Below are 26,196 nucleotides of genomic sequence, written 5' to 3'. Positions count from 1 at the left end.
CAGGTGCACCACAAAACCCACAGAGCAGACAAGGAGGGCATTATCACTGATTCAGCAAAGGCACAACAACATTAAGGGGCCCCAAAGGTCCAATATAAAGGAGTGGGCAGAAAAAATCCACTTCATAAGGATACGTTCACACGAGCGGATTTACAGCGTATTTTATGCTGCGGATCCGCTGGTGAAGGCCCCGCTCTATGCTGTCTTTACATGTGCCAGTAGTGGCAATACGCTGTGACGAGCAGACACACTGCCGCGATATGCGCGCGTACTCGCACATCGCAGCCACTCTCCCTGCTCTGAGCTAGACAGAGAGCTCCCGCGATATGAGAGTATACTGCAACTCGCACATTGCAGGGTGTCTGGTGGTAGCGGCGTATTCCCACTACGAGCAGGCACATGTAAAGACAGCATAGAGCGGGGCCTTCACCAGTGAATCCGCAGTGAAATACGCTGCGAAAATCCGCTTGTGTGAACGTACCCTAAAGGGGTTTTTGTATCTTGCAAAGTTACTCCCTAAAGCAGTGTTTCCCAACCATGGTGCCTCCTGCTGTTTCAAAACTATACTCCCAGCAGGCCAGGACTGCCGGAGGCTGTGGGGGCATGCTGGGAGCTGTAGTTTTGAAATTATTTCTGTTTTTCCAATCCTGCATACTATGGGATACTTCTTATTGGATGGCGATGTAAAACATGGATGGCATTAAATACGATCTGAGAGAACGGAGGTGCCTGACTCCATTTCCCAATTCATATTGGTCAGTTTCCCCACAAATTGCCTTCGGAAAGTTTTCAGACCCTTTTTACATTTGTTATGTTGTGGTCTTATGTGCTAAAATAAATAAAATATTTAGGTCCTTCCCATCATTCTGCAGTCAATACTCCATAATGAGAATGTGAAAAATAATGTTAGAAATCTTGGCCAATTTATTTAAAAGGAAAAACTAAAATTTTGCACTTAAATAAGAATTCAGACCCTTTACTCAGTACATCGTTAAAACCCCTTTGGCAGCAATTACAGCCTCCAGTCTTCTTGTGGATGATGCCACAAGGTTTGCACACCTGGATTTGGGTATTTCTGCCATTTGTCTCTGCAGATCTTTTAAAGGTCTATCAGATTGGATGGGAATAGTCAGAGGAAGCCATTTTCTAAGGTCCTGGTCAGGGTGCTAAAAACAGCTGAGCTCATTGTTTTACATAATTTGCGTAACTACCATTGACTTCAATTGGAGTTACAAAAACATAATAGCTTGCAGTGCTGTTTATGCAGTTCCCATTAAAGTAATGACAAATTGTGTAAAGCAGCTCAGGTGGGTGACCCTTGTTCCCAGAAGGTAATACCCCTTTAATTTTAATGGCATTAAAGTTATTGCAGTTTTATTTAGAAGGAAAAGCAACAATTTTGCATGGACATAAGTTTTCTGATCCTTTGCTATTAAACTTGACATTTAGCTCCGGAGGCCTCCCATTTTTCTTGATAATCTCTGAGATGTTTCTACACCTTGACTGGTGTCGCTTGTAGGAAATTCTATTGACTGGACAGGTTTTGGAAAGACACAGCCATGTCTATATAAGGTCTCACAGCTGACAGTGCATATCCGAACAAAAACTGACCAATGGGGAAAGAACTGCCTGTAGAGCTCAGAGACAGTATTGTGTGGTGGTACAGATCTGGAGAATGGTACAGAAAAGTTTCTGCTACACTTAAAGCGGAGATTTATCAAAGGATTTAGACAGTTTTTTCCTGTCTAAATTTGTCGCATAGAAAGTCCCAGTCTAAATATGTGCGACTTTTGCTTTAGAGGATTTTTAGAACATGATGCATTCTGAAAATTTTAGACGGAAAAATGCATTGGTGCTGAATTTATCAATAGCGACTTTTTGGCAACAAGTCGCATCGGCTGAAAGTACGCCGAAATGTCAGACCATGTTGGAGCAGGTTTAAATACAGTCTAAAGCATAGATCCCGAAGTCCGTGTGCAGAATTTATCAAGAGCCGTGCGCCTTTTAACCCCTTAAGGACGCAGGACGTAAATGTACGTCCTGGTGAGGTGGTACTTAACGCACCAGGACGTACATTTACGTCCTAAGCATAACCGCGGGCATCGGAGCGATGCCCGTGTCATGCGTGGCTGATCCCGGCTGCTGATCGCAGCCAGGGACCCGCCGGCAATGGCCGACGCCCGCGATCTCGCGGGCGTCCGCCATTAACCCCTCAGGTGCCGGGATCAATACAGATCCCGGCATCTGCGGCAGTTCGCCATTTAAATGAACGATCGGATCGCCCGCAGCGCTGCTGCGGGGATCCGATCATTCATAACGCCGCACAGAGGTCCCCTCTCCTTCCTCCGTGCGGCTCCCGGCGTCTCCTGCTCTGGTCTGTGATCGAGCAGACCAGAGCAGGAGATGACCGATAATACTGATCTGTTCTATGTCCTATACATAGAACAGATCAGTATTAGCAATCATGGTATTGCTATGAATAGTCCCCTATGGGGACTATTCAAGTGTAAAAAAAAATGTAAAAGTAAAAGTAAAAAAATTTGAAAAATCCCCTCCCCCAATAAAAAAGTAAAACGTCCGTTTTTTCCTATTTTACCCCCAAAAAGCGTAAAAAACTTTTTTTATAGACATATTTGGTATCGCCGCGTGCGTAAATGTCCGAAATATTAAAATAAAATGTTAATGATCCCGTACGGTGAACGGCGTGAACGAAAAAAAATTTAAAAAGTCAAAAATTCCTACTTTTTTAATACATTTTATTAAAAAAAAATTATAAAAAATGTATTAAAAGTTTTTTATATGCAAATGTGGTATCAAAAAAACGTACAGATCATGGCGCAAAAAATGAGCCCCCATACCGCCACTTATACGGAAAAATAAAAAAGTTAGAGGTCATCAAAATAAAGGGATTATAAACGTATTAATTTGGTTAAAAAGTTTGTGATTTTTTTTAAGCGCAACAATAATATAAAAGTATATAATAATGGGTATCATTTTAATCGTATTGACCCTCAGAATAAAGAACACACGTCATTTTTACCATAAATTGTACGGCGTGAAAACAAAACCTTCCAAAATTAGCAAAATTGCGTTTTTCGTTTTAATTTCCCCAAAAAATAGTGTTTTTTGGTTGCGCCATACATTTTATGATATAATGAGTGATGTCATTACAAAGGACAACTGGTCGCGCAAAAAACAAGCCCTCATACTAGTCTGTGGATGAAAATATAAAAGAGTTATGATTTTAAAAGGCGAGGAGGAAAAAATGAAAACGTAAAAATTAAATTGTCTGAGTCCTTAAGGCCAAAATGGGCTGAGTCCTTAAGGGGTTAATAAATGATGCGCACAATAGACCAACCTAACCCTCTGTAGTTTGGTCTATATTGATGCGGGACATCTCCCCCAAAGTTCCCAAGAGCACAGCTGCCATAACAGTTCTTAAATGAAACAATTTTGGAATAACCAGGACTCTTCTTTGAGTAGAGAGGGGCTTGGTAAGAGAGATGACCAAGAATCCAATGGTCACTCTGGTCAACCATCACTGCAGCCTCCACAATCTGGGTTTTTAGCAGAGTAACCAGAAAGAAGCCTCTCCTTAGTAAAAGACACAAAAAAAGTCCAGCTAAAGTTATCGTAAAACTCCTAAAGGACTCTCCGACTGTGAGAAACAAGATTCTCTGGTCTGATGAAACCAGAATTCAACTTCTAACCAGAATTCCAAGCATCAGGTCTGGAGAAAACCGGGCACTGCTCCTCACCTGCCCAATACCATCCCTACAGTGAAGGGTGGAGGTAGTGCTGGGCGGTATGGCCAAAAATGTACATCATGGTATTTTTGCAAGTTATGGCGGTTCCACAATATTTAACGGCTCCTTACATGACAGTGCGCTCAGCCTATCACTGGCCGAGGCGGGACACCGCTGCGGCCAGTGATACGCTGACGGCTCTGTGACGTTCCCGTCCCCAGGAAGCAGCATGAGGATCGTAGCGGAGGATCGTGAAGCCGATACCAGAGCAACGGGGGAATGTAGGAAGGGGAGTCAAAGTTTATTTTGTTTATTTTTGCAGCCCGGGCACAGGAATATGTAAAATTAATCAGTACAGATGTCCTTTAATCATTTCCAGCGCCGCGGCACGCAACTCATTCATTTAAAGCGCTAGCAGCTCACAGGAGGACGGGGATAGCAGCGCCTGCGGGTAACATATGATTAGTTCCCAGATGTGGGGGACAGCGCAGCGCTGCTGCTGATAATTCATTCATTCGAAGGGGGGAGGGGACGACCGGTAATGCGGTATAGGAAAAATTCATATCGTACAGAAAAAACATACTGGTATTCGGTATGAACCAGTATACCGCCCAGCACTAGGTGGAGGTGGCATCATCATGCTGTGGTGGTGTTTTTCAGCAGGTGAACAGGGAGACTTGTCAGGGTTGAAGGAAATCTGAATGAAGCAAAGTACAGAGATGTTCTTGATGAAAACCTGATCCAGAGGGCTCTGGACCTTAGACTGGGCTGAAGATTAATCTCCCAACAATATAATGATTCTAAGCACACAGCCAAGACAACACAGGAGGCTTAGGGACAACTCTGTGAATGTCCGTGAGTGGCCCTGACTTGAACCCAATCGAACATCTCCAGAGAGATCTAATAATGAATGTCCCCCAAAGGTCCCCATCCAACCCGACAAAGCTTGAGAGGCTCTACAGATGAGAACGGCAGAAAATCCAGGTGTGCAAACCTTGTGGTATCATATCTAAGAATACAGGAGACTGTAATTGCATCTGACATTCAGTTCTCACTTTCTAATGGGGTATTGACTGCAGAATCATGGAGAACACTGGGTTTTGTTTTTTATTTTACCACAAAACCAGAACATAACAAAATGTGAAAAAAGTGAAAGGGTCTGAAGACTTTCCAGATGCATTGTATGTCTTTGATCCCTATGTTGCTTCCTGTAGTGAGTCTATTCTTCTGTCCTTGGTTGTTGGTGTGATGTTAGTGCAGGGCTGCGCGCTGTCATTTCTCCCCCTGCCGCTCCCTTCCCTCTATCACAGCACACAGTGTAACACAGCCCGAGATGGCGGCATCAAACCTACTGGATACCTACTCGGATGTCGTGGTCTCCTAATACTATATATTGCTCAGGGTTTTGTATGTACCAATAATGCAAAAAAGATAGGTAGACTTTCAGAAAAGACAGGAACATCTTGCCAGATAGTGCCCAACCCCGTCCTATGAGCGTGCAGCATGCAGGAATCTCTATCACCTCTGGGTATAGGTGATTTGTGTTATAGTAGTCAACACAGCGACTGAAGCTGTAGCTGGCACTTACGATGCCAAATAACAGTTATCAGGATAAAATGACTGCTGAGATTAAGGCATATAAAAAATAGTCAGATGTTAGAGCGCAGTTACAGGAATTACAGGATAGACAAGACAAGGGCTGAAATCATTGCGTCCTTTAGTCTGGAGGCAGCGAGGTAATGAGCTTTCACACCTATTTTTAACATCGGGCCTTTTGAGCAATGATATATCACATTCCTAGGTGCTGTACGGAGGGACTGGAAACACTTGTACGCTTATTGATCTTTTTGTATACAGTTTCTTAAATATTTTTTTATCAGTTATATTGTATTCTCTGAGAAGTGACCTGATGATTCTTTATTGATATATATTATTGTAAATAACAGCAAAAGTATCATACATTACATTTAACTATATCCCCAAGCATTGACCTTGCAGATTATGGGAAATGGGAGAACAGTGTTCTATCCCTATATGCTTAAAGGGGTACTCTGGTGAAAACCTTTTTTCTTTTAAATCAACTGGTGGCAGAAAGTTTAACATATTTGTAAATTACTTCTATTAAAAAATCTTAATCCTTCCTGTACTTATTAGCTGCTGAATGCTACAGAGGAAATTCCTTTCTTTTTGGAACACTGATGACATCTCAAGCACAGTGCTCTCTGCTGACATCGCTGTCTATTTGAGCAACCATGCATAGCAGATGTGTTACGCCGCGCGCTCCGGGTCCCCGCTCCTCCCCGGAGCGCTCACAGCGTTCTCTTATTCAACAGCACCCCGGTCAGACCTGCCGACCGGGTGCGCTGCGATAATGTTCCCAGCCGGGATGCGCATCTCGATTCCCTTACCAGACCCGTTCCCCGTCTGTGCTGTCTCGGCGCGCGCGGCCCCGCTCCTTAGGGCGCGCGCGCGCCGGGTCTTTGCAATTTAAAGGGCCAGTGCGCCACTGATTGGCGCATCAGGTTTTAATCAGTATCTTCACCTGTGCACTTCCCTACTTATACCTCACTTCCCCTGCACTCCCTCGCTGGATCTTGTTGCCATTGTGCCAGTGAAAGCGTTTCCTTGTGTGTTCATAGCCTGTGTTCCAGATCTCCTGCCGTTGCCCCTGACTACGATCCTTGCTGCCTGCCCTGACCTTCTGCTACGTCCGACCTTGCTCTTGTTTACTCCCTTGTACCGCGCTTATCTCAGCAGTCAGAGAGGTTGAGCCATTGCCGGTGGATACGACCTGGTTGCTACCGCCGCTGCAAGACCATCCCGCTTTGCGGCGGGCTCTGGTGAATACCAGTAGCAACTTAGAACCGGTCCACCGACACGGTCCACGCCAATCCCTCTCTGGCACAGAGGATCCACCTCCAGCCAGCCGAACCGTGACAGTAGATCCGGCCATGGATCCCGCTGAGGTCCCGCTGCCAGTTGTCCCCGACCTCACCACGGTGGTCGCCCAGCAGTCGCAACAGATAGCGCAACAAGGCCACCAGCTGTCTCAACTGACCGTGATGCTACAGCAGCTACTACCACAGCTTCAACAATCATCTCCTCCGCCAGCTTCTGCACCTCCTCCGCAGCGAGTGGCCGCATCCAGCCTCCGATTATCTTTGCCGGATAAATTTGATGGGGACTCTAAATTTTGCCGTGGTTTTCTTTCGCAATGTTCCCTGCATTTGGAGATGATGTCGGACCAGTTTCCAACTGAAAGGTCAAAGGTGGCTTTCGTAGTCAGCCTTCTGTCTGGCAAAGCCCTGTCATGGGCCACACCGCTCTGGGACCGCAATGATCCTGTCACTGCCTCTGTAAACTCTTTCTTCACGGAGATTCGAAGTGTCTTTGAGGAACCTGCCCGAGCCTCTTCTGCTGAGACTGCCCTGCTGAACCTGGTCCAGGGTAATTCTTCTGTTGGCGACTACGCCATCCAATTCCGTACTCTCGCCTCCAAATTGTCCTGGAATAACGAGGCCCTCTGCGCGACCTTTAAAAAAGGCCTATCCAGTAACATTAAAGACGTGCTGGCCGCACGAGAAATCCCTGCTAACCTGCATGAACTTATTCATCTTGCCACCCGCATTGACATGCGTTTTTCCGAAAGGCGTCAGGAGCTCCGCCAGGATATGGACTTTGTTCGCACGAGGCGGTTTCTCTCCCCGGCTCCTCTCTCCTCTGGTCCACTGCAATCCGTTCCTGTGCCTTCCGCCGTGGAGGCTATGCAAGTTGACCGGTCTCGCTTGACACCTCAAGAGAGGACACGACGCCGCATGGAGAACCTTTGCCTGTACTGTGCCAGTACCGAACATTTCTTGAAGGATTGTCCTATCTGACCTCCACGCCAGGAAAGACGCACGCTGACTTCGCACAAAGGTGAGACAGCTCTTGATGTGAACTCTGCTTCTCCACGTCTTACTGTGCCTGTGCGGATTTCTTCTTCTACCTTCTCCTTCTCAGCTGTGGCCTTCTTGGATTCCGGATCTGCAGGAAATTTTATTTTGGCCTCTTTCATCAACAGGTTCAACATCCCGGTGACCAGACTCGCCAGACCCCTCTACATCGACTCTGTTAATAATGAAAGATTGGACTGTACTGTGCGTTACCGCACGGAACCCCTCTTAATGTGCATCGGACCCCATCACGAAAAAATTGAATTTCTGGTCCTCTCTAACTGCACTTCAGAAATTCTTCTTGGATTACCGTGGCTTCAACGCCATTCCCCAACCCTTGATTGGACCACCGGGGAGATCAAGAACTGGGGCACTTCTTGCCACAAGGACTGTCTTAAGCCTGCCCCCTGTACTGTCAGTCAAGACCCTGTGGTTCCCCCGTTATCTGGTCTCCCCAAGGCCTATCTGGACTATGCTGATGTTTTTTGCAAAAAACAAGCAGAGACTTTGCCTCCTCACAGGCCTTATGACTGTCCTATTGACCTCCTCCCTGGGACTACTCCACACCGGGGCAGAATCTATCCTCTGTCTGCTCCGGAAACTCAAGCCATGTCGGAGTACATCCAAGAGAATTTAAAAAAGGGGTTTATCCGCAAGTCCTCCTCCCCTGCCGGAGCTGGATTTTTTTTTTGTTTCCAAAAAAGACGGCTCCCTACGCCCTTGCATTGATTACCGCGGACTTAATAAAATCACTGTAAAAAAACGCTATCCCCTACCTCTTATCTCGGAACTCTTTGACCGCCTACGAGGTGCCCACATCTTTACTAAGCTGGACTTAAGAGGTGCTTATAATCTCATCCGCATCAGGGAGGGGGACGAGTAGAAGACTGCATTTAACACCAGAGATGGACACTTTGAATATCTGGTTATGCCCTTTGGCCTTTGCAATGCCCCTGCCGTCTTCCAAGACTTTGTAAATTAAATTTTTCGTGATCTTCTATATACCTGTGTTGTGGTTTACCTAGACGATATTCAGATTTTTTCTGCTAACCTAGAAGAACACCGCCAGCATGTCCGCATGGTTCTTCAGAGACTTCGGGACAATCAATTATATGCCAAAATGGAAAAATGTCTCTTTGAATGTCAGTCTCTTCCCTTCCTAGGATACTTAGTCTCTGGCCAGGGACTACAAATGGACCCAGATAAATTATCTGCCGTATTGGATTGGCCACGCCCCTCCGGACTCCGTGCTATCCAACGTTTTTTGGGGTTCGCCAATTATTACAGACAATTTATCCCACACTTTTCCACTATTGTGGCTCCTATCGTGGCCCTAACCAAGAAAAACGCCAACCCTAAGTCCTGGCCTCCTCAAGTGGAAGACGCATTCAAACATCTCAAGACTGCCTTTTCTTCTGCTCCCGTACTCACCAGACCTGACCCATCTAAACCCTTCTCATTGGAGGTAAACGCCTCCTCGGTGGGAGCTGGAGCAGTTCTCCTACAAAAAAATTCTTCCGGGCATGCTGTTACTTGTGGGGTTTTTTCTAGGACCTTCTCTCCGGCGGAGAAAAACTACTCCATTGGTGATCGAGAACTACTAGCCATAAAATTGTCGCTTGAGGAATGGAGGCACCTGCTGGAGGCATCCAAATATCCAGTTATTATATACACTGACCACAAGAATCTCTCTTATCTTCAGTCTGCCCAACGGCTGAACCCTCGCCAGGCTAGGTGGTCGTTGTTCTTTGCCCGTTTTAACTTTGAAATTCATTTTCGCCCTGCTGACAAGAACATTAGGGCTGATGCCCTCTCTTGTTCATCAGATGCCTCTGAAGTGGAAGCTTCCCCGCAACTTCCTCCGGACTGTCTGATCTCCACTTCTCCAACTTCCATCAGACAAACTCCTCCAGGGAAGACCTTCGTCTCTCTACGCCAGCGCCTCAGGATTCTCAAGTGGGGACACTCCTCTCACCTCGCAGGCCATGCTGGCATAAAAAAATCCATCCAACTCATCTCTCAATTTTATTGGTGCCCTACCCTGGAAACTGATGTTGTTGATTTCGTGCGGGCTTGTACAGTCTGTGCCCGGGACAAGACCCTTCGCCAGAAGCCTGCTGGTCTCCTCCATCCTCTGCCTGTTCCTGAACGACCTTGGTCTCAGATTGGTATGGACTTTATTACTGACTTACCTTTATCCCATGGCAACACAGTTGTTTGGGTGGTCGTTGATCGATTCTCCAAGATGGCACATTTTATCCCTCTTCCAGGTCTTCCTTTGGCACCTCAGTTGGCGAAGCAATTTTTTATACACATTTTTCGCCTTCACGGGTTGCCCACGCATATCGTCTCGGATAGAGGCGTTCAATTTGTGTCTAAATTCTGGAGGGCTCCCGGAGACAAGGTATGGCTCTCCGCCAAGTATGTCCGCTTTCGTGTCCCCAGTTATAAACTGGGACCACGTTATCTTGGTCCTTTCAAAGTCAAGTGCCAGATCAACCCTGTCTCTTACAAACTCCTTCTTCCTCCTTCTCTCCGTATTCCCAATCCTTTCCATGTCTCTCTCCTTAAACCACTCATCCTTAACCGCTTCTCTCCCAAAGTTGTTTCTCCCACTCCAGTTTCCGGGTCCTCTGACGTTTTTTCGGTGAAGGAAATTCTGGCATCCAAGACGGTCAGAGGTAAAAAATTATTTTTGGTTGACTGGGAGAATTGCGGCCCAGAGGAGAGATCATGGGAACCTGAGGACAACATCCTGGACAAGAGTCTCATCCTCAGGTTCTCAGGTTCTAAGAAGAGGGGGAGACCCAAGGGGGAGGGTACTGTTACGCCGAGCGCTCCGGGTCCCCGCTCCTCCTCGGAGCACTCACAGCGTTCTCTTATTCACAGCGCCCCGGTCAGACCTGCCGACCGGGTGCGCTGCGATAATGTTCCCAACCGGGATGCGATTCGCGATGCGGGACGCGCCCGCTCGCGATGCGCATCTCGATTCCCTTACCAGACCCGTTCCCCGTCTGTGCTGTCCCGGCGCGCGCGGCCCCGCTCCTTAGGGCGCGTGCGCGCCGGGTCTTTGCGATTTAAAGGGCCGGTGCGCCACTGATTGGCGCATCAGGTTTTAATCAGTACCTTCACCTGTGCACTTCCCTACTTATACCTCACTTCCCCTGCACTCCCTCGCCGGATCTTGTTGCCGTTGTGCCAGTGAAAGCGTTTCCTTGTGTGTTCCAAGCCTGTGTTCCAGATCTCCTGCCGTTGCCCCTGACTACGATCCTTGCTGCCTGCCCTGACCTTCTGCTACGTCCGACCTTGCTCTTGTCTACTCCCTTGTACCGCGCTTATCTCAGCAGTCAGAGAAGTTGAGTCGTTGCCGGTGGATACGACCTGGTTGCTACCGCCGCTGCAAGACCATTCCGCTTTGCGGCGGGCTCTGGTGAATACCAGTAGCAACTTAGAACCGGTCCACCGACACGGTCCACGCCAATCCCTCTCTGGCACAGAGGATCCACCTCCAGCCAGCCGAACCGTGACAAGATGTATGTGAAGGGCAGCATGGTGGCTCAGTGGTTAGCACTGCTGCCTTGCAGTGCTAGGGACTTGGGTTCAAATCCCACTAAGGACAACAATAAATAAAGCATTATTATTATTATTAGAATAACGTCGGCAGAGAGAACTGTGCTCGTGATGTCATCAGAGAGCATTCCAAAAAGAAAAGAATTTCCTCTGTAGTATTCAGCAGCTAATAAGTGCAGGAAGGATTAAGATTTTTTAATAGAAGTAATTTACATATATGTTTAACTTTCTGCCACCAGTTGATTTAAAAGAAAAAAGGTTTTCACCGGAGTACCCCTTTTACTATACAGGATAGAGGATATATTCAGCTACACGAGTGACCACAAAGGACATGACTCGGTCCCTGGTGGTCCCATTGACTTTGAATGGGGTCCGTTGCATTATTATCAGGTGTCGGTTGTTTTAGTGGAGAAAAACATTCTGCTCACAGAACAAGATGTGAACAAGGCCTTAATGGACTGCATGCAGACTGGTGGCTACATTCAGTTTGTTTTTATGGGTCTGCACTTTTGAGTGCTTCAATAGTATACTTTTACAAAACAGATCAAAAGTTGTCAGTAGTTAACTATGTTTGGTCCATTACAGGTTACAGACATGCTGAGGCTACGCTGCGCTATATGTTGACTTACCTTTTTGCAGATATCCTGCCATAATCCCTTGATGTACTGCAGTTTTCTGATGCAAGCATAGCCTCAGGTATATCTGTCATAGAGCCTGTAAAAACAATGGCTTTGACAACATGGGTGAACAGAGCCTTCGGGTATGTTCACACAGCGGAATTTGTGCGGAATGTCCACACACAATATTCTGCATGGACATTACCCTGCAGCAGAGTCTCATTGATATCAATGGGACTAGCGCCGCCTGATCAGGAAAATGTGTGGAATGTGCGCTTAAATTCTGCCGTGTGAACCCGCCTTTAGGGTATGTTAACACAGAATTTTGCTACTGTATTTTCCTGTCACTGGTTTTATTGGTCAGTCTCGGTGACACAGGGCTTTAGACAGTTTGTTTATTAAAGGGGTTATCCAGGAATAGAAAAACAGAGCTAATTTCTTTTAAAAAACGCTCCCCGTCTGTCTCCAATTTGGGTGTGGTTCTGCAGCTCAGTTCCATAGAAGTTAAAGGGGTACTCTGGTGGAAAAAAAAAATTCAAATCATCTGGTGCCTGAAAGTTAAACAGATTTGTAAATTACTTCTATTTAAAAATCTTAACCCTTCTAGTACTTATCAGTGCTGTATACTACAGATATACTACAGAGAAATTTGTGAAGTTCTTTCCAGTCTGACCACAGTGCTCTCTGCTGACACCTCTGTTCATGTCAGGAACTGACCAGAGCAGGAGAGGTTTGCTATGGGATTTGCTTCTAATCTGGAAAGTTCCTGACACGTACAGGGGTGTCAGCAGAGAGCACTGTGGTCAGACTGGAAAGAACCGCACAATTTCTTCTGTAGTATACAGCAGCTGATAAGTACTGTAAGGATTATGGTTTTTAAATAGAAGTAATTTACAAATCTATATAACTTTCTGGCACCAGTTGATTTGAAAACATTTGTTTTCCACTTGTTTCTGCCAGAGTTCCCCTTTAATGGAGCCAAGTTATAATTCCACATCCAATCAAGGGACAGAAGGGGAGCGTTTTTTGAAAGAAATTAGCTCTGTTTTTCTATTTCTGGATAACCCCTTTAAGAGTCTAAAATAAACTGCAGTGTGTGTGGAGAAATGTGAATTTTCGGTAATGATATCTGCGCTGGTCTTACATACTAGGTTGTAGGACTTTGTCAATTCATGTAGACATATTCATTTCTGAAGGAGTTTCCTCATTTCATGCATAGTAATTGGTGCGCAGAATGCCTGGGGAAATAATAAAAGTATCGCTGCACTCACTTTTTTTGACACTTCTGCATCTCTGGGCAATAAGTATTTTGTATGAGACATACAGGTTTTAGCTTTTCATTCTTTTTTGCCCCTCCCAGGTCTAAGCTATAATATTATACAGTAGATCTCTGAAATGATAAGAAGTGAGAATTCTACTTGATAATTCATTTGAGTTTCTGCCATGTGTAGGTCTCATTTTTCATATGTTTTTATTTATATGTGAACCTTCTAGAAAATGCATATGCTAGATAGGATCCATTCAACATGCCATCAGAGGCTCTATCATTTGGGGATATTTAGTGGTAAGAATGGCGCAGCATATAGCTGTTGTTGTCATCAAAGCAACAAAACCTTGGTAAACCCAATTTTAAGTCATTGGGATCTGTCACGCATTGATAGGCATCATACAATGGATCCAGCGCTGTGTTGTGACATCCTATATGAACAAAAGCCAAAATGTAAGCAAAACCTTAACTTTTTTTCTTACATTCTGTTATGTTATTTATAGGAAATGGCTCATGTGTATATCTAACCAAAAAATCACAAATGACACTCTGGTCAGTCCCAAAATTCCAAACATCCATCCACCAGTACACAATGGGGGAGATTTATGAAAACCTGTCCAGAGGAAAAGTTTCCCAGTTTCCCATAGCAACCAATCAGATGGCTTCTTTCATTTTGCAGAGGCCTTGTTAAATGGGCACTGTCATGAAGTACAAAAATTGATATGTTTAGTACTTAAGTACTACAACATATCTCTAATATACTTTAATAAAAAAAAAGTGATTTTAAACAAGTTTAAAATCACTTTTTAAATTCGGCCACTAGGGGTCGCCCTCCTAGTGGCCGAATGCATTCAGCAGTGACGTCACTACTGAATTTCGACTCATTGAAGACTGACAATGAGTCGAAATTCAGGCACTGCGGTGCTTGCTCCCGCCTGTCAATCAAACAGGCGAGAGCGAGCACGCTGATAGCTGGGGCTGCGCGCATTGGCCAGCTCCACTGGCCTCGCGCACGGCCCCGCCCGCCGCCCCCCCGCGCGCACGCCCCCCCCCCCGCCCGCCCCCTTTACCCTGTCCCTGTGCCATACGGGGAACAGATTTAAAAGCCTCGCGCACAGCTAACGTAGTACTGCAAATAGCGTAGGGCTAACGCCAGGCTCCTAGCAGTACTACGTTAGCCGAGCGCAAGGCTTTTAAATCTATTCCCGTACCCTGACAGCTGACAGGGACGGGGAACAGAGCCGCGCTCGGCATTCTTGTGACACCGCTAGTGGGCACAGGGACCCCGCTAGCGATGATGGTAGCGCTCGCGGGGGGCACATTTGACAACGCTAGTGGGCACAGGGACCCCGCTAGCGGTGATGGTATCGATCACGCTCGCGGGGGGCACATTTGACAACGCTAGTGGGCACAGGGACCCCGCTAGCGGTGATGGTAGCGATTGCGCTCCCGGGAGGCATTCTTGTGACACTATGACATTAGACAATAGGGTGCCTCCAGCTGTTTCACAACTGCAATTCTCAGCATGGCCTGAGAGCTAATAGCAATCATGGCATGCTGGGAGTTGTAGTTGGGAAACAGCTGGAGGCACCCTATTAGATAAATAAAACACTCATGCATAGACGATGTGAGGGCGGAAGCAAGCGCCCAGCAAGGCATCAGTGACGTCACGCCTGCTGCTTCCTGCCCTGCTTTATAGAGCAGATTTAGAAGCACTAAATCTGCTCTATTAAAGCGATTAGTAGGGGGTTAGGGCTAGATTACTACTAGGTAGGGACATATTAGATTATATAGTACTTGGTGGGAGCTACCCTTTAAAAATGAAAGAAGAGATCTGATTGGTTGCTATGGGCAACTTGGCAACTTTTCCTCTGGACAGGTTTTCATAAATCTCCCCCAATGCCTCTATTGGCCTATGATCACAAATCATGAGGTGAAACTATGTACTAAAACTCTGTTACAATAAGGCAGGTTTTACACTTTGTAAAATTGTGTGACTTATTTTATTTAATTATTTGGTTTTAAATATTTAGTTTTACATTTTTATCGATTAAGGATGAAAATAAATGCATAAAATGAAATATGCTTCAGAATAATGTAAAATATGAATATCATAGTTGTATTTGTTCTAGTATCCTCACTGAATCTACAATACTAGGTAATTAAAAATGTTCTCCTTTTTATATTTCATTTTTGTGGTGATCTTGTTTCTACTATGACAGAGCAGTTTGAATGCTCCAGGCAGTGCTGGAGCCGGCGCCGGGAGCTCCTGATGTCATAGCCCTGCCCCCTCATGATGTCACGCCCCGCCCCCCCCAATGCAAGTCTATGGGAGGGGGTGTGACAGCTGCCACGCCCCCTCCCATAGACTTGAATTGAGGGGGCATGGCGTGACATCATGAGGGGGCGGGGCTATGACATCACGAGCTCCCGCCGCCATCTCCAGCGTTCGGAACAGTTTGTTCCAAATGCAGATAGCAGAGTACCCCTTTAAACTGGAGAATTCTGCGCAATTTGGGTGTGTGACATACGTGTGCTGTGACGTCACATTCCCAACTCATTAATTTTTCCATTGACTTGACAGGTTTCTATCAGCCGGAGCAATGTTCTGTCATATTGGAAACAAGATCGCCTACACACTGAAGTGTAAAAAGTCTCTATGACATGTCAAAGATTTTTGGAAGTGACAGTTTCTCTTAAAATATGTAAACCACGCCAAACCAAACCAATAATATAGCCAATAAATATGGACTATGTAGACGTGGACAAAAATGTTGATACTCAGAAAAACAGAAGCATTTTGAAAAACAAAATAATGAAACTGTCCTGGACAAAAATGATGGCCCCTGAACTTAATATTTGGTTGCTCAACCTTTTGAGGCAGTCACTGAAATCCAGCGATTTCTGTAACTCTCAATGAGACTTCTGCACTTCTCCAGATATCTTGGCCCACTTCTCGTAAGATCCTGCCCCAGCTGTCTCAGGAGTGAAGGTGTCTTCTCTAGACGTCATGTGTCAGCTCCTTCCACAGATGTTCCGTAAGATCCAGATCAGGGCTCATAGAAGCCACTTCAGAATAGTCCAGTGTTTTGCTGGCAGTATAGTTCCCCCACATGAGGTTGTAGTTCCTCCACATTAGGTAGGTAGTATAGTTCCCCCACATGAGGTTGTAGTTCCTCCACATTAGGTAGGTAGTATAGTTCCCCCACATGAGGTTGTAGTTCCTCCACATTAGGTAGGTAGTATAGTTCCCCCACATAAGATTGTAGTTCCTCCACATTAGGTAGGCAGTATGTTTCTCCACATTAGGTTGTAGTTCCCCCACATTAGGTTGGCAGTATGTTCCCCCACATTAGGTTGTAGTTCCCCCACATTAGGTAGGCAGTATGTTCCCCCACATTAGGTAGGTAGTATAGTTCCCCCACATTAGGTTGTAGTTCCTCCACATTTGGTAGGCAGTATGTTCCTCCACATTAGGTTGTAGTTCCCCCACATTAGGTTGGCAGTATGTTCCCCCACATTAGGTTGTAGTTCCCCCACATTAGGTAGGCAGTATGTTCCCCCACATTAGGTAGGTAGTATAGTTCCCCCACATTAGGTTGTAGTTCCTCCACATTTGGTAGGCAGTATGTTCCTCCACATTAGGTTGTAGTTCCCCCACATTAGGTTGGCAGTATGTTCCGCAACATTAGGTAGGCAGTATAGGTCCCCCCACATTAGGTTGGAAGTATAGTTCCCCCACATTAGGTTGTAGTTCCCCCACATTAGGTTGCAGTTCCCCCACATTAGGTTGCAGTTCCCCCACATTAGGTGCAGTATAGCTCCCCCACAGACATATAGCCTTCAGCCATATACAGTGTATGGCTGGAGGCTGTATGTCTGTGTACTGCCTCACAGTGCTCCGTCCACCGCTCCTCTGGTGGACAGTGCACTGAAGATGACTTACCATGATAACTTACCATGCCGGCCAGCACGTGTCCTCCTCCTCGATGCTCCGCTCCTCCCCGCCTGGCAAACTGTGCCATGGGTTCGCCATCACTGTTCTAGGAGAATGTTCCTTGGACAGATGTGACAAAACGGGAGCATTTTAGCAAGTCACTTCAACTATATGTTCACAGATGCAAAAGTGAGGCATTTTCATCACTTAAAGGGTTTATCTGCGGGAGGGCACTTTCATCAGCTGTTCGGGACACAGAACGCTTCATGACACAGTTTTTTGCACTACAGTTTATCTGCGGGAGGGTTTTTTTTTTTTTTTACTGAGTTATGCAAAAAAAAATAAACCTCTACTCACCTTCTGCACTTCCGTATTGCCTCCGGTGTCCTGCTTCGGCCCCAGTGTGATCCGCTCTTCCTGCTTCTGGGGTCCACCATGTCATACTGCAACTCATTGAATCACTGGCTTTATGTGTTTTGAAGAGGGGAGAGAGCCACTGCAAGACACCTCTGATGGCGGTTCATGTATTTGGAAACAAAAGAATAGGGCAGCTGAAATTCCTCATGCCTGATAGCAGATGCCTAGAAAATGTTCAGAGGACCCCATAAAGATTGGATGCTTGGCCGTTCCTGCTAAAATTAATGGATTTAGGTGTCTGATGTGTATGGCCAATCATAGAGTGAATTGACACATGGCAGAATTGATTTGGATTTTGCCTGCAGATTCGCAGTGCATTACATGTTTTATAAGTCTCATCCACATGGTGCACATATTTACCGCTTGTAACAATGATGTTACGTGTTAAAGATTTTCTAATCTGCAGCATGTCTGTTATGTTGTGGATTTGTTGCAGATTTCTCCCCTTTCATTGTAGCATGGTTGAAATCCGGGTTGTACATTAAAGAGTTTATCCAGGGAAAACATTTTTTTTATATCAACTGGCTCCAGAAAGTTAAACAGATTTGTTAATTACTTCTATTAAAAAATCTTAATCCTTCCAATAATTATCAGCTGCTGAAGTTTAGTTGTTCTTTTCTGTCTGGAAACAGTGCTATCTGCTGACATCTCTACTTGTCTCTGGAACTGCCCAGAGTAGAAGAGGTTTGCTATGGGGATTTGCTTCTACTCTGAACAGTTCCCGAGACACGTGTCATCAGAGAGCACTTAGACAGAAAAGAACAACTCAACTTTAGCAGCTCATAAGTACTGAAAGGATTAAGATTTTTTTTTTCTGGATAACCCCTTTAACATCTATTTGAAGCTACAAACTTTATGTTCCAATGTTTGTTCTCACTAGTCTCTGGTATTTAGGAGAGAATATCTTATTGTTATCTCATTTTATTGGTAGCAGTTTTGCAGAGTTCTACCATGATGCTCTTCCTAATCTCCTAAATGTATCACGTGTACAAAACAGTCTAGTCAAACAGATTGGGTAAATGTAGCTTCTGGAAGGTTGTTAAATCTCTGAGACAGCAATGGAGCCGGAGGAATCCTGAGCTCAGCAAAACCATAGAAGACTATAGCAAAACCACATGAAACGCTGAACGTAAAATCGTAGATAGATAAGGGAGAGTGTGTCCTAGTATTAGAAGTAACATAAGAATCGGCTGAATGATCTGAAGCTGCGTGATGCCCTGACAGAATATATAGTGCAACCTAACCCCCAATAATCCTGGGTTATATGATGACTTGTCAAGGGTTGTGATAAAACAAGTCAGGTTATAAACCATTCAGTCACTCAATATGGGGGATGGTATGCGTCAGGATGCAACAAATGTAAAGGTTTTTTTGAGGATGTGGATTGCATGCGAAGTGATTCTTACCCTAACCCATGTTGGGGTACTATGTTTGGTGTATACTTTGGGATACTCTTTTGGCATATAGGTCTAACATTCAAGCTTTTTTTTGTTCAGGGTATAGCAAAAGGGTATTCTTTTGGAATACAATCAACACATACATGAGAGCTTTTTATACAATTAGAGTCATTGGCCAAATACACGTAATAAAGTTGCATAGGTCTTATACCTGGCCAAATGTGATGTGAACAGAGCCCTGTACAGCTGTTTGTTTTTTTCCATCCATCTCTTCTCTGTTGCTGTAGTTGCACGTGACTGTAAACAGTAATACTATACTGTAGCTTTAGGCAGTTTCCATAAATTAAGGCACATTTCTGAAATTTCAGTGAATGTCAGTTTGAGTGTATGTCAAAGGTCCATATTTATTATTGTGTTTATGACAGTATTCTGGTATAAAAACTAAAAGAATTTCTGTTTGTGCTAAATGCCATGTTTGTGAAACTCTTAGGGAACTTCTTTTGACGCATATATATACAGTATGTCTGGTAGGGTTGCACCTAGTCCATGAAATTTATTAACACCTTTCTGAGCAAAAAAAGGTTGGAAAGTTTTGGTCAATGAGTTGCCTGGTCCAAGCTGATTGTAGCCAATGGAAATGTTATCACTAGTGTGCATTTCTTGTCGCTGAATCTATTAGAGACTGGCACATTGATGCAGCAGTATTTAATCCCCCCCCCCATGTATTTTAAATCATACCTGTCATTTCAGGTGAATTTTCTAGATAAGCTGCCCTGTGTGTGTACATTAGGAGCGGCACTATTTCTGGGCAATATATAACTTTTATATGTTTTTTTTTTTTTTTGCAACAGAGTTCTGCTCTGCAGGCTTTATCTTAAATTTGCAGCTCTACCAGAGCTGGTAAGTGGAGCTCCCCCCCCTCTAAAGTCTTGTATTTCTTGACATGCAGACACAGGGCAAAGCTGAGCTGATTTTCAGAGAAGGTTTTAGCAGAATAGGGGGGGGGAGGAGGGAAGAAGCTTAATCATGGGAGAAAGAAGCATTTTTCTCTCTATATTTCTCCAATATATTTTACAATGGTTCTTATATTCTCTTGTACTAACTAAACTAAACAAAAACATATTTCACTCCAATTGTTTCTTTTGCCCCCTTTAGGATCCTGTAAATTGCAGTGGTGTACAGTGGTATATTTGTATGGTTTGCAGAATGTATTGCAGATATATGAGCATATATTATTTTCTAAACCCCGCTATAAATTAGAGATGTAGGAACCAGCATTGCACAAAGCACGGTTCTGTGTGTACAGTTTGATTGAAAACAGCATTGAAGTGAAATGTGAAAAGCTTTATTCTTATTCACTAGCATAATGGAAGGTTCATGTGCTACTAAGAATTGTGACACAGAAACATAGAGAGTTTCCTCCCGTGGGTTTGTTGGTAATCCAATTTTATTGGAATTTCTCTCAGCCGGGTCGGCTGCTGTAATGTAGGTCAGTATATGCCTGTTGACTTGATTCGGATAAGCAGGATTACGTTATTTGCCGTCAGATTAACTGTAGAAAAGTTGACAGCAGAGACGTTGTTACAGTGAGCAGTACAAGTGTCATATCAGGCTACATTTACGATTTAGATTACACCAAAGACAATAGCGTACTGAGGACAGTAAATTATGAAAAAGTACTTTATTAACATAAATGCAAAAATTCACCAACATTTAAAAACATTTAAAAAACACAAATACTGCATGTCAGGGTCCAACAAATGCTGAGAGAACCAGGGGGCAGGGCACTGAAGTGGCAAAGCACTAAGATACCAAAGGTATATAGAGAATACAATAATGCCAATTCACTATACTAATGAATGAGTGTAGTGCCTATATATTAAATAGTGGGGGAAAATTCCCATACAGAGGCCAAGTATGTAAACAAGGCACACAAAAAGTAAGTAATAAGAGACAGGAAGCGAAAACAATGGCTTAAGTAAAAAACCTAAAACAATGCTAAGACATATACAAAGCAAAATATACTAACCAAGTGGAGAGGAAATAAAGTGCCTGCCACCCGCCACCCGTGGCGGGCGGCAGGCACTTTATTTCCTCTCCACTTGGTTAGTATATTTTGCTTTGTATATGTCTTAGCATTGTTTTAGGTTTTTTACTTAAGCCATTGTTTTCGCTTCCTGCCTCTTATTACTTACTTTTTGTGTGCCTTGTTTACATACTTGGCCTCTGTATGGGAATTTTTCCCCACTATTTAATATATAGGCACTACACTCATTCATTAGTATAGTGAATTGGCATTATTGTATTCTCTATATACCTTTGGTATCTCAGTGCTTTGACACTTCAGTGCCCTGCCCCCTGGTTCTCTCAGCATTTGTTGGACCTTGACATGCAGTATTTGTGTTTTTTTAAATGTTGGTGAATTTTTGCATTTATGTTAATAAAGTACTTTTTCATAATTTACTGTCCTCAGTACGCTATTGTCTTTGGTGTAATCTATATTTGTATGCGTAGGACGTACATTGTAGGAGCTTTTTGGGTATCTTACATTTACTATTTGTCTACATAATACGCTGTTAGAAAAATGAATTGAAAGGAATTTCTATAAAGTGCGTCAGTCCCCTGCAAAATCATTACCAAGCTGTCAACAATGTCACAGAGGTTTTAACAATAATGCAGGTAATACAAGAAATACTTTACTTTTGCTGTCCGTGTTTTTAATCTGGTGAACAACACTCTTTCATGCTGCACTGAAGTGTCACAAAGGTAAAGCCCGGGGTCTGCAGTGCCCTCGGGCTGCAACACCTTTTTTCTGTGATTTCCCACCCTCAGATTGTTTGATACAGACAGGGCTTGGCCTCAAGGGCTGAGCCCTGTGGAAATCCTGCACAATGCCATGATTGCAGATTGCAGCACATGCATGGCGAGACAGTGAACCTGGCAAACGCACTGCGCATGTGCCTTAATGAGAGTTTGGGTGCATCTGTTTATCAAACAGGCAGAGAAAGGGGAGTTAATGGAGAGTTGCAATCAGAGGGCACTGCAGACCCCTGGGCCACACCTCTTTGACACGTCAGTGCAGCATAAAAGAGTGTTTTTTTTTTTTTACCAAATTGTAAATTTATTTCATGTATTCTTTCCTTAACGGGGTACTCTGCTGCTCAGCGTTTGGAACAAACTGTTCCGAGCGCTGGAGCCGGCGCCGGGAACTCTTGACGTCTTAGCCCCACCCCTCATGACATCACACCCCGCCCCCTCATTGCAAGTCTATGGGAGGGGGCATGACGGCTTGACACCCATAGACTTGCATTGAGGGGCAGGGCGTGACGTCATGAGGGGGGCAGGGCTATGACGTCCCGAGCTCCCGGCTCCAGCGTTCGGAACAGTTTGTTCCAAACGCTGAGTAGCGGAGTACCCCTTTAAGGCATCTGTGCATGTGACATTATTGATGGTTCGTTAATGATTTTACAGGTGACAGATTCTCTTTAAATATCCAATTATTGAATTCTTAGCTAATAAATAGGGATCTTATAGATCAAGTATAAGCCAAGCATCTTATATCATGATCACAGTGGTCTAGGGAACTGAGCTCTGTACTGCATGGAAGCTGAGATCAATTGCGCTGTTACTTTTTCAACTTACAAGCTACAGTGGGGATCAAAAGTTTGGGCACCCCAGATAAAAATGTGTATTAATGTACATAAAGAAGCCAAGGAAAGATGGAAAAATCTCCAAAACGCATCAAATTACAGATTAGACATTCTTATAATATGCCAACAAAAGTTAGATTTTATTTCCATCATTTACACTTTCAAAATAACAGAAAACAAAAAAATGGTGTCTGCAAAAGTTTGGGCACCCTGCAGAGTTAATATCTTGTACTGCCCCCTTTGGCAAGTATCACAGCTTGTAAATGCTTTTTGTAGCCAGCCAAGAGTCTTTCAATTCTTGTTTGATGTATCTTTGCCCATTCTTCCTTACAAAAGTCTTCCAGTTCTTTGAGATTTCTGGGTGGTCTATCACGCACTGCTCTTTTAAGGTCTATCCATAGATTTTCAATTATGTTGAGGTCAGGAGATTGTGAAGGCCATGGCAAAGCCTTCAGTTTACGCCTCTTGATGTAATCCCTGTGGATTTCGAGGTGTGTTTAAGATCATTATGCATTTGTAGAAGCCATCCTCTCTTTAACTTCAGCTTTTTCACAGATGGCATCAAGTTAGCCTCCAAAATTTGCTGAAATTTTATTGAATCCATTATTTCCTTCTACTCGTGAGATGTTCCCTGTGCCTCTGGCTGCAATTCAACCCCAAAGCATGATTGATCCACCCCAATGCTTAACAGTTGGACAGAGGTTCTTTTCATTAAATTCTGTTCCCCTTCTTCTCCAAACGTACCTTTGCTCATTCCGGCCAAAAAGTTACATTTTAACCTCATCGGTCCACAGAACTTGTTTTCAAAATGCATCAGGCTTGTCTATATGTTCATTTGCAAAGTTAAAACGCAGATTTTTGTGGTGAGGACGTAGAAGAGGTTTTCTTCTGATGACTCTTCCATGAAGACCATATTTGTACAAGTATCTCTTTATAGTGGAATAGTGTACCACAACTCCAGTGTCTGTCAGATCTTTCTGAAGGGATTGTGCAGTCAAACGTGGGTTTTGAATTGTTTTTCTCACAATCCTGCAAGTTGTTCTGTCTGATATTTTTCTTGGTCTTCCAGATCTTGCTTTAACTTCCACTGTTCCTGATGACTGCCATTTCTTAATTACATTCCGAACAGAGGATATTGACATCAGAAAACGTTTTGCTTTCTTATAGCCTTCTCCAGCTTTGTGAGCGTCAACTATTTTCAGTTTCAGATTTCTAGACAACTGCTGAGAAGAACCCATGGTGCTGATTGTTGGGGCAAGGTCAGATGAGTCTGGGCATTTAAAACATTTGAGATTGACATGACCTGGTCTTCCCAGATGATGATTGAGAACAATCCATGACACTGGCAGGTCTCAGCTTTGCAAAGAGGGCAGTGCATGCTATAAATTCTGCAGGGTGCCCAAACTTTTGCAGACGCCATTTTTTTGTTTTCTGTCATTTTGAAAGTGTAAATGATGGAAATAAAATCTAACTTTTGTTGACATATTATAAGAATGTCTTATCTGTAATTTGATGCCTTTTGGAGATTTTTCCATCTTTTCTTGGCTTCTTTATGCACATTAATACAAATTTTTACCTGGGGTGCCCAAACGTTTGATCCCCACTGTAGTTATCTTGGGCGAGGAAATTTTCATTTGAGAGCCAGTTGTTTATTAGACAAAAAAGTTCCCAGGTTAAGACCCCTGTCCTCCCATGTGAGTTTTTCACACCAATAGATGACTGTTAACAATAATGTAGATAAATGGGGTAAAATACTCTAAAGCAGCCCCCTAATTCCCAGAAACACACATGGATTTGGATCAAGGGAGTGAGAGTATGCAATATGCAGGCTTTTTCATGTCACCCCAGTCACTTTTGCCCAGAAGATTTGGATTTGATGCTGTAAGACTATATACAGCAGGTGAAATAAGTTTAGAACACGTCACATTTTTCTCACTAAATATATTTCTAAAGGTGCTATTCACATGAATTGTTTACCAGATGTTGGTAAAAACCCAAGTAATCCATCCATACAAAGAAACCAAAACAAATAAGCTCCAAAATTAAGTTATGTGTAATAATGTGAAATGACAGAGGGAAAAAGCATAGATCATGCTTACTGATATTAATTTAATACTTTGTACAAAAACCTTTGTTGGTAATAACAGCTTCAAGTCGCCTCCTATATGGAGAACTAGCTGCATGCATTGCTCTGGTGGGATTTTGACCCATTTTACCAAACAAACTATCTTCAAATCTTGAAGGTTCTGTGGGCCTCTTCTGTGAATTGTGATCTTCAGTTTTTTCCATACATTTTCAATTGGATTTAAAGGGGTACTCCCATGGAAAACTTTTTTTTTTTTTTTAAATCAACTGGTGCCAGAAAGTTAAACAGATTTGTAAATTACTTCTATTAAAAAATCTTAATCCTTCCAGTACTTTTTAGGGGCTATATACTACAAAGGAAATGCTTATCTTTTTAGATTTCTCTGATGCCATGACCACAGTGCTCTCTGCTGACCTCTGCTGTCCATTTTAGGAACTGTCCAGAGCAGCATATGTTTGCTATGGGGATTTTCTCCTGCTCTGGACAAAAATGGGCAGCAGAGGTCAGCAGAGAGCACTGTGGTCATGACATCAGAGAAATCTAAAAAGATAAGCATTTCCTCTGTAGTATATATCCCTTAAAAAGTACTGGAAGAATTAAGATTTTTTAATAGAAGTAATTTACAAATCTGTTTAACCTTTAAGTCAGGTGATTGGCTGGGACTGTCAAGCAGCTTTATTTTCTTTTTTCCTTTTTTTGAAACCATATGAGAGTTTCCTTGGCTGTGTGTTTGAAATCTTCGAATGGGGGGGGGGGGGGCGATTTATCATTTGTTTTACCTTGTTTCTGTAGTGTTATTTGTCACACAAGTTGTCTCAGTTGCTGTTTAGTAGAGACTTTTGCTTTAGAAGTTTTTCTAATGTAGTGTAGCTATGCCATAGTCTGGTTAACGTTTTGCAGTGGTCAAGAATTAATCTTAGCAATTTGTTGCACAATTTGTCGCAAAGCCCTTAATTTGTTGCAAATCTTCCCCAGTCCAGACTTGACTTACAAAACTGACTGTAAATTGATTGTTTAAGAAGTTGCATATTTTGGCGCACAGGTTAAAAAGTCTCAGAAAAAGTCACAGAGGGGGTACCAGGTGAAGTAAAAAATGTGTTCCAGCATCATGAACCAATACCATGCCCTGCACTATTTAATAAATTTGGCACATGTACACATTTCCAACACCACAAAATAAACGGGTAAAAAGATGTTCACCTACACCACTCTTGATAAAGTCCCCCCATTGTCTTGCTGAAATGTTCACCCTTGTTACATCTTCATCATCCTGGTAGATGGCAGCATTTTGTCTAGAATGTCCCGGTAAATTTGGTCATTCATCCTTCCTTCAATTATGCAAAGTTTGCCAGAACCATTTGCTGAAAATCAGCCCCACACCATGATGTTTCCATCTCCAAACTTCACTGTTGGTACAGTGTTTTTAGGGTGATGTGCAGTACCATTACACCTCCAAACATGGTTTGTATTATGGCATCCAAACAGTTCCACTTTGCTCTCATCTGACCACACTATATTCTCCCAGTATTTCAAGTTGGAATCAAAAGCTATTTACAGATTTGTTATCGCCGTGA

The 26,196-nt window shown here is 43.7% G+C and overlaps 1 protein-coding gene across 4 annotated transcripts in view; it reads left to right on the top strand.

Moving 5' to 3' along the window:
* Positions 1–26,196, top strand: part of FAM169A (family with sequence similarity 169 member A) — an 86,921-nt gene that overhangs the window by 14,631 nt on the left and 46,094 nt on the right. Inside the window, exon 1 of one of the 4 annotated variants that reach the window (XM_056540038.1) lies at positions 14,963–15,068. The exons of 2 other annotated variants lie outside the window; for them this stretch is intronic. The gene's annotated coding sequence lies outside the window, so the exon portion shown is untranslated. Of the gene's footprint in view, positions 1–14,962; positions 15,103–26,196 lie in introns of those variants that run through there. One more of the 4 variants, XM_056540031.1, reaches the window with a different exon arrangement.

This window comes from Hyla sarda, chromosome 1, assembly GCF_029499605.1.
Source record: "Hyla sarda isolate aHylSar1 chromosome 1, aHylSar1.hap1, whole genome shotgun sequence".
In the NCBI taxonomy this organism is placed as follows: Eukaryota; Metazoa; Chordata; class Amphibia; order Anura; family Hylidae; genus Hyla; species Hyla sarda.
Note: the sequence above shows the minus strand (reverse complement) of the source record. Positions and strands in the feature narration are given on the sequence as shown.